This window comes from Pinus tabuliformis, chromosome 4_2, assembly GCF_031772625.1.
Source record: "Pinus tabuliformis cultivar Carrire ecotype Pingquan chromosome 4_2, CPIR1, whole genome shotgun sequence".
NCBI classification, from domain to species: Eukaryota; Viridiplantae; Streptophyta; class Pinopsida; order Pinales; family Pinaceae; genus Pinus; species Pinus tabuliformis.
Genome location: NC_142304.1, coordinates 183133635 through 183142374, shown reverse-complemented (window position 1 = coordinate 183142374; position 8740 = coordinate 183133635). Strand labels below are relative to the sequence as shown.

The 8740-nt window shown below is 32.6% G+C and overlaps 1 pseudogene; it reads right to left on the bottom strand.

Annotated features, from left to right (window-relative positions):
* Window positions 1–241: 241 nt before the first annotated feature.
* On the bottom strand, window positions 242–6704 carry LOC149168764 (uncharacterized; annotated as a pseudogene).
* Window positions 6705–8740: the final 2036 nt, after the last annotated feature.

The following is an 8740-nucleotide window of genomic DNA, read 5'->3' as shown; positions in this document are numbered from 1 at the left end:
AACCTTGCATTGCAACAATCCTAAACAAATAATTTCATTTCATCAGGGATTCTAGGGACAAAAAATCGCAAGCGTTGAACAATATCATGGAAAATCATTCTAGGTTGATTTAGCATAAATGTTGGCCCTCTTTTTTTTGTCAGACAAGGAAGCCTCTATAGTGAGCCTTAATTATTTGATGTTGCATAGGATGTGAATTTATTACTTATCATTAATGTAATATAAAAAAGTATTTTCTTAGCTAATTGATAATAAAAAAAGAATAACAATCATAATGCTTACCAATGGTTCCAACTTTTCCAAATGCACTAATTGTATTGTGGACTCCCCTTCCATCAAACTGAATTGGAATTTGAGGTGGTGGTTGTGCCATTGAAGCACTGTACACATTTCCATTCACTGCCTAGTAAATGATGAGAAGAAAAAATTTAGACCATTCAGCATCTGGACAAATAAGAACAAAATAATATTTTAAATAATTTAAACCTCTCCTCGTTAGAGTGAGTAGAAAAGTAAATAACATGGCAAAACCAGATGATATTTTGCTAGAGTCATATCTAGATCTTAGTAGATGAACAAAAAAAATGGGTTCTCACTCACAACCCCAACCTGGGGTAGCCCTTGCATCTTATGATGATTCATATAATGTTTATAATGACCCATCACAATTTTCATTATGTATATTGTCTTGAAAATTAGTAGAACCTGAAGATAAGGTTGAAACTAAGGTAGGCTATGTCGTTCTAGGTAAGAAAGGAAATAGAAGAGTTGATATAGACAACCCTGATACTTGTAATCCTGATCTAGAAATCCTTGACATTGAAAGGCTTGGTCTAGGTATTCCAGACAAGGGAAATGTATCTTGGCAACAAATTGTGGAACTAGAAATTTTGATACATGCATGAAGGCAATGACATAACACATCGACCTAAAGTGGCAACCATATATAGAATTCCCATGTTGTATACCATGCATATACCCATTCCCATAGGAGACATATGTGCCATATGTTGTATGATGCATACCTTCAGGAAACACAAATGGAGGCATACCCATTCCATCGTCCATTGAAATTATCTATGATGTGAAAGAAGGAAAAGTGGGCATCATGGGAAGAGGAATAAAAATATGCAATATGATAACTAATATACTTTGAAATGACAAGAGATCTCTTTCATCATATATAAATATTTTACTTGTGCTTGCAATTGAAGTGTTTTCAAGTACTCCATTGCTTCATCCAACATCAAAGCTTTGTCCGACTGAAATCACACACAACACATATCAACAAAAGAAGAAAATCTTCTAAGAGGCATAAAACTTGAGTAAATTAAATGTTCATAATTAAAAGAATACCCTAAATTAGGTTATGACTTCTACTTCTATTTGATTTAAGAGAATTACAAAAACAAAACCTGGGCGAGGGAGAAAAATTCAGTTTTTACTGTAAAATACCCTAATACCCTAAATTACATAGTACAAGATTTTGCACTAAAATACCAAAGCATAAATGATTGGAAGAAGGGAATTGCAAGGCATGTAATTCATAAGCAGCGAAGAGTGTCCGAAGTGTTAACTTGTTGGAGTGAAAAACATATGTTCACATAAGAAAAGCATCATCAGAATGTTCAAACAAGTGAGAGGCAACCACTGCATCAAATCTGGATAAGGGACTATAAACGGTAGCAAGATATTTTTCAAGGCCATTCCATGAGCCCTTAATGTCTTATTTTGAGGAAACACCTAGAATGGAAAGGAGGACTCGATCCATTATAGAAAAAGGCCTCTTTGAAAATGGTCTTATATCTTAACCATCTCTCAAAAAACTCAGGAAAGAAAGCCCCTGTTCAATAAAATTACATTCATTACATTCTACAGGAACTTTATGACCTAAAAAATCCATGAACACATCATCAATAATGATGGAGACGGTAGGAAAGGATGTTGTCAGAAGTGTATTACCAACTACCCTGAGAGAGGTATTTACAACCTGTGCACACTTAAAGCATGTTATTTATGGCTGCATATAACTGCTTTGAAGTTTTTCATGGATAAATTGGAGGCCATATTCTCTATTATTATAAAAAATATATATATGAAACAAATATATAAAAAAATTGACCTCGATGGACCATGTGACCCCCTACATGAAATCCACCTTCCTCACAACTTTGTATCCACAACATAGCATGCAAGCTTGAACCATGCCACTTAACATTATGTCATGCTAGTATGCTTATATGGAGAGTAAATGATTGTCATGCTAATATGATACAAAACTCAGACCTTGAATCCACGTCCCTCTCACGTACTTCACTCCTAGTCCACATAAGAAATTGTAAGTCACCAAACTCTAGTAAAAATAATAAACATATTCAATAAGGGGGTGACTGGAAACCAAATTAGAATTAAACAAGAGATATCCTCTGTCTCATACACATTTCCAATAGAATTTAAAGTCATTGTCTACCATGAGCTGCCATAGTTTTCCCTCTCCTAGTCCAAGCCTTCAAACACCCTCTATTATGCTATCATAAAATAAAGAAAGTTGCATAGAAATACACAGTATATAAAAGTCACACAATGAGGATCTCTATTGACTACCATAAAGAGAAGTATCGTGATACCAACACCTGAAAATGTAAATATAGCCCACCCTAAGCTAATAATGGCACAATTTTACTTTTCTTCATTGCAAGGGATTCTACTTTTCTTAATTACAGGCGATTCATTGTATCTTCTCACTGTAGTAAGCATACCTATGGTTCTAGATCCAGCGTCCATTTCTTTTGACACACTTATGAATTTGACCACCTCCTCTAGCTTGCATCTTGTAGATGTTGGTTCCTCCTTGGAAATTTTAGGTCCTAGTTTCATTTCTTTTGAGACACTAACACATTTTAGATATACAAGTATCTAAATGAACTCTATGAACTGTAATTTGTGTGCCCTCCCAAAGCTACTTTTGAGTGCCATGTATGCTTCTAAATGTAATTTGTGTGCCATCCCAAAGCTCATTTTGACTGTAAATTTTGTGTGCCCTATATGCTTCTAACTACCCTGTCAAAGCTACTTTTGCCTACAACCAAAATTAATCTACTTGTTGATTCCACTTTCAGACAATCTCTCATACTTGGCTTCCATTTCATTCTTAGATGCATAAGTGCCCATTTCCAAGGATAGACTCAAATTTTCCCACAAATTCAAACCCAAGCCCATGTTCAATGTAGAATGAAAATAAGGTATTCTTAGATTCATTAGTTCCCATTTCCAAGGATAGGCTAAAATTTACACACAAATTCAACCCAAGCCCATGTTCAATGCAGAATGAAAATATGGCTCATTCTCAAGTTGTTGTTCACAAGATTAGAGTCAAGCTCATGTCTCAGCTCAAGGCAAGACACAACTTTGGGAGGATCCTGTACCAAATTCAGGCATCTGGATCTTCCTTCTTATTAAAATATACATCATATGGGGTGTCTCTCCAATTAAATTGTTCCTTCAGAGGAAAAAAGAGAAAATTCAATACTCAAATGGTAACACATCATATCAAAACTTCTACACAGTACTATCATGTTACTAGTAATACTTATACCAAATAAGGTAAGTGCTTGTTATTATGGAATAACCTTGTAGCTTACTAAATATTTGATCTTATATGGTTATTAATCAGTGCAGCTATTATGGGAATTACGTACCCCTTATTTTACTTGTTTGATAACTGTGAACTAATCTGATCTGTGATGCTTACTATGCTTACCTATTGGCTTCTACATATATGTTAGTATTATTACTCAGCTAATGTACAAGCTTGAATATAGTGAGAGCATGTAAGCTCAAGTAAACTCAACACTAAGCACAAAAGGAATACCTGCAATGTGAGACATCATTTTCATGACATGATTCTACTTTCCTGAATGTGCCTGCAACTTTTGCTACCTGAGAATAGTATACCTCCTAGATTTCGTCTTGAACTCCCTGTTGAAGGGCATTTCGGCTTTCCTGAGCTCTTCTTTAAGCACCCACAACAACTTCTTTCATTATCGTAAACTGGATCACTTACATTTCCCAGTACACAAGTGGACACTACAACATGTTATAGACTATGGGGATGGCAGGTGGCAATAGAGCCACCTCTTCTAGACATGGCAACAACATGTTCGTATGACACGACAAAAACAGGTTCATATGACACGACAATAGGTTCCTATAATAGTGAAGGATATTTGTTGAACCACTAGAAACCTGCTTGAGAGTTATTCTAATATAGTGCGGGCGAATAGATGGTCTTGACAACCGATCCATAGACCTAGTGGGAAGCTGACTTATATATAAATGAAAATGGTATGTCATATGGTGTGTAACCCGGCGGTTGTAAAATTTAATACCCATAAACTAATGCTAGCATTAGTTTACAGAGGCCAAATACAAATGAAACATAGAAGTTATTATCCTTGGTTATAACATCCCCGCCTTGGGAAGAAGCCAAATAAGACGACGAATAATTTTATTGGTCCTCAAAAATCAATAAATAAATTTCGTAGACTACAATATGCTCGGTAAATTTCAAAGGCTAAAAATTTTAGGTTACTGGTGACACGAACTAATGTTGCAGAAGCATTTCGATTACTATAGTCCCATGCCTAATGGCAAGGACTAATAAGTCATTCAATTGAAAATGGGCATTACATATTTAACATGCCCTTGGCCCCTTAAAATAAGAAGACATTTTATTTTCTTTTACATTGGATACTTTGTTAAATTTTAAATTTCTCCTTCTTTAATAATTTTCACGCTTTCATGAAAAGTTTTGCAAGTTGATCTTTAGTTAAAATTATGGTTGACATATTCAACCACTTTGTTTTGCACAAAAAATTTGAAGTAGAAATGCATCTCCATGTGCTTGTTCCTTGCATGAAATTAAGTTTTTCACGAGAATAACATCAATTGTCATATTGAAAAGGTGTGGCTTGGGTCCATTTAAAATTCAATACATTTGATCAAGATAACAATCATATTTGAGTCTAAAAAATGTCCTTTCAACTCTATTTTTATCATTTTTTTAATACACATACATGTCATTATCATTTTTTTTAATGCACATGCATGTCAAAAATCTATGATGGATGTTATTTTGAGATGGATGCATTTCTGGTAATTTTTTAAATTATGTACTTGATTTAACATCTAAAAATAATCTACAGTGTTATTTAAGAACAACATTTAGTAAAATCATTTATTTTACACATAAATAATCCACAATAACATCCAAATTATTGTTGGGGGTGAGACCAATATGGGAGAGATGTTGTAATGTCTTATTATGTTATTATTATGTTATGTTATCTAAACTTTTTGATTTAGCCAAATTACATAAGATTAAATTTAATTTAATTTAAAAAATAAAATAAAGTAATTATTAATTAAAACATTTTTACTTGGTCAAATTACATAAAATTAAAAATAAAATAAAATAAATAATGTTATGCCATGTAAACATTAGTGGTTTTCATACACACAACCTATGGTTTTTCCATATGGTATTCTTCTCTAATGTAGATTATTTAAAGACATAAAGTTCCAATGAATTTTCATTTATTCCATAGAGAAAGTTTTGGTTGGGGTTTTGAGTGTTATTTATCTCAGCAGCGCTATCCAATGCAAAATGAGTTATGTAAAATTTGTGCCCTGAGATCAAACTCAATTCATGGTTTTCAACCACTTGTAAAAATTTTAAGGTTCAACAATAAAATCATTTCTATTAAACTCTTTGCTTTTTCCTTTTTATTGTTATTGTTGTTTATTAATGGTATATGTATATATAAAACTAACTTAATCTAATATAAATTAAGCAATCTCTTTATTAATGTGATGGGAACAATAAAAAGTATTTCTCTTAAACCTTCTTTGACTTCTTATCATTATTATTTGCGTTTACTATTGGTAATATATATAGGTTACCATAATTTCGCTATTAATTGTTTTGGAAGTGACATAGGTTTGGAAAAGCACAACATGATACACTATCATCGGTGCTTGAGTGGAAACTTTGTCCCTTTCCTACCTTATCTTGCTTCCATTAATGGTTTTAGGTCACTTGTAAGCAATTTAAAGTCCAATAATCAAATTGCTTGGCCTTTTTATTGGTATTTATTACTGGGTAATATAACTTGATTTAATATAAATTAAATAGTTGTTTTATTACTATGATGAGAAGGAATAAGGACAAATTCAAATTTAATTATTTTGAAAGTTTAATTATGGGGTTATAAGATAAATTTTGATGTATATATATATTTTTTTGATTTAGTATTTTATAGTTTATGTTTTTAAATTTTGATTTATGTCTTTTTAAGATAAGCTCAGTTTAGCTTTTTATAATTGATAGTATATCTGAAATTTAGTATTTTATAATTTATGTTATATTGGAGAATTTATTTCTATAACAAAATGGTTTTGTTTGTGTATTACTTTAGCCATGATTGATTGGAAGAATGTATTAATAAAAAAACATGATTTATTAGAAAAATATACTAATAAAAATTAAGTATTTATATTATAAATGAAAAACTATAATTTTATAATATTAATATTGTTATTTTTAATTTAACAATTATTTTTTAATGAGTTGGAGTTGAGGGAGCGGAGGTCGAGACGGCTAGAACCCTAGTCACCTTAACCCTCCTGTTCATATCTTCTTTCATCGTCAGTGGTCTTCTTCATTTGAAAGTGCAGGGGTTGTAATTGTTTGCTTCTTGTATTTCTCTTTCAGTGGGGGTTTTGTTGTGTGATTGGTTTTGCTTCTGCAGGGTTCGTCTACTTGGTTTCTTGCTTATCGTTGCATAGTCTCATGTTGTTGTTGCTTGGTGCCTTATCTCTTTGATGCACACCTTGTCACTTGTTTATGGGGTTGCCTCCATCTCCTCCTAGGTTTTTTACCCTGCTTTTGGTCATTCGAGGGTTTTTCCATCACTTGCTTCCACAGTGTTCATTGGTGTTGGTTTAGGGTTGCCGCTAGTGTTTCTTGGTCTTTGTAGCCTTGTTGCTTGTCACCCATTTCTAGGTTGTTTGTTGTGGCCACCATGGCAGCATGTGCCTTAGTTAATATTTATTTTCTGTTGAATTTTATCAATATGTTTTGATGGTTAATGTTTCTTGGGTTTATAAAGTCTCGTTTTTGTAATGATGGTGGCCCGAGATGAGTTTGTATTCGACCCCTAGGGTTTCTTATTGGCCTGACGTTTTAGTGTTTTCCATGTTCGCACTTTTGGATTTTATTTTTATTTTTATTTTTCAGATGGCATATGTTATTCTTTGGATTGTGTTTCCATGCATACACAAAATGTAATTTTATTCTTCTTTGATGAATAAAATTACACATCGTTTTTATGTGGAAAAAAATTGTTTCTAATATTGCTCAATATTTATATATTGATTTGATTTTCAAATCTTAACGACTAGCCTAGATCCATATTAAATCTGGATTTACTGTAATATCCCTAGAACTAAGTAATTGCACGTGGCATTCATGAAAATATTATTAATTTATTTAACTGTTCCATCAAGAATTCGTTGCGAAATTAATTTTAACATTCATAAAATTGAAATGACTATGAGAATTAAAGAGGGTATATAAGGTGAGGGTTTATCATTTATGGCATTCAACTTCACCATGTCGACGAGGACAAATGGTGAAGGGAGGAACTCGATTCTTCATAAAAAGTTTCATGGGACGATTGTGCTTTTCACACACTTTTCATCAGGGTTGCAAAGCCAATGATCGGAGGTGTGCATTTAACTATTTCTTTGTGTCCAGACTTCATTGAGGCAGGGTTGAGGGTTTCTTAGTGCAAGGATTCAAATCCTTGTCCATAGGAAAATAATTTAAATTCTCCCAAAAAAGTTTGTGGCCAATAAATCACCAAGAAGCAGTTGTAGTAGGTTGAAAATTCGATGCGTAGGAAGAATCTATATTCCTAGGAGAACATCGAGAGCTCTATGAAGAGATTGAGAGGCTTGGTCCTATGAGTAACTTAGTGTAGGAATGCTTTGTCTCTTACCTAGACACAGTTAGCTTTAACAGTGTGGAAACAACGTTGTTTCAGGGATCTCGTTGGGCTAAGGGATTCCAAGTATCAAAAACATAAGTAATTCTTGCAAAATTTTCTTGAAAAAAGGATGCATATAACCTTTGTGTGTAGAAGGATAAAAATTCATGATATATCTTTATGCAAGAAAATAAATTATTGTAATAGATTTCTTGAAAATAAATATCTTCTTTGCATGCACAAAAAGTAGAACAATTGTGTTAGATTATCTTGAAAAGAAATATGCATTTACATGCATGAAAAGTACAACTATTGTGTTGGCTTTTCTTAAAAATAAATATGAATGAAAATAATGTGTGTTAGATGAATATGTATTGCATGCACAAAAGAATAACTAATTGGGATAAATTTCTTGAAAAATAAATATGTGTTTGCTATGGTATTAGGTTTTCTTTTAGAAAAGAACATGTATTTGCTTTGCATGCACAAGAATAATATCTATTATGGTAGCTTTATTTTGGAAAAGAACATGCATTTGCATGCATATGAATAATATCTACTGTGTTAGTTTATTTTGAAAAAGAATACATAATTGCATGGACACAGATAATAGTTGATATGCATAGTTGTGGTGGTTTTCCTCTGAAAAAAATGTGTTCTTGTGTGAAGGAAATAATATTTAATGTGGTGTT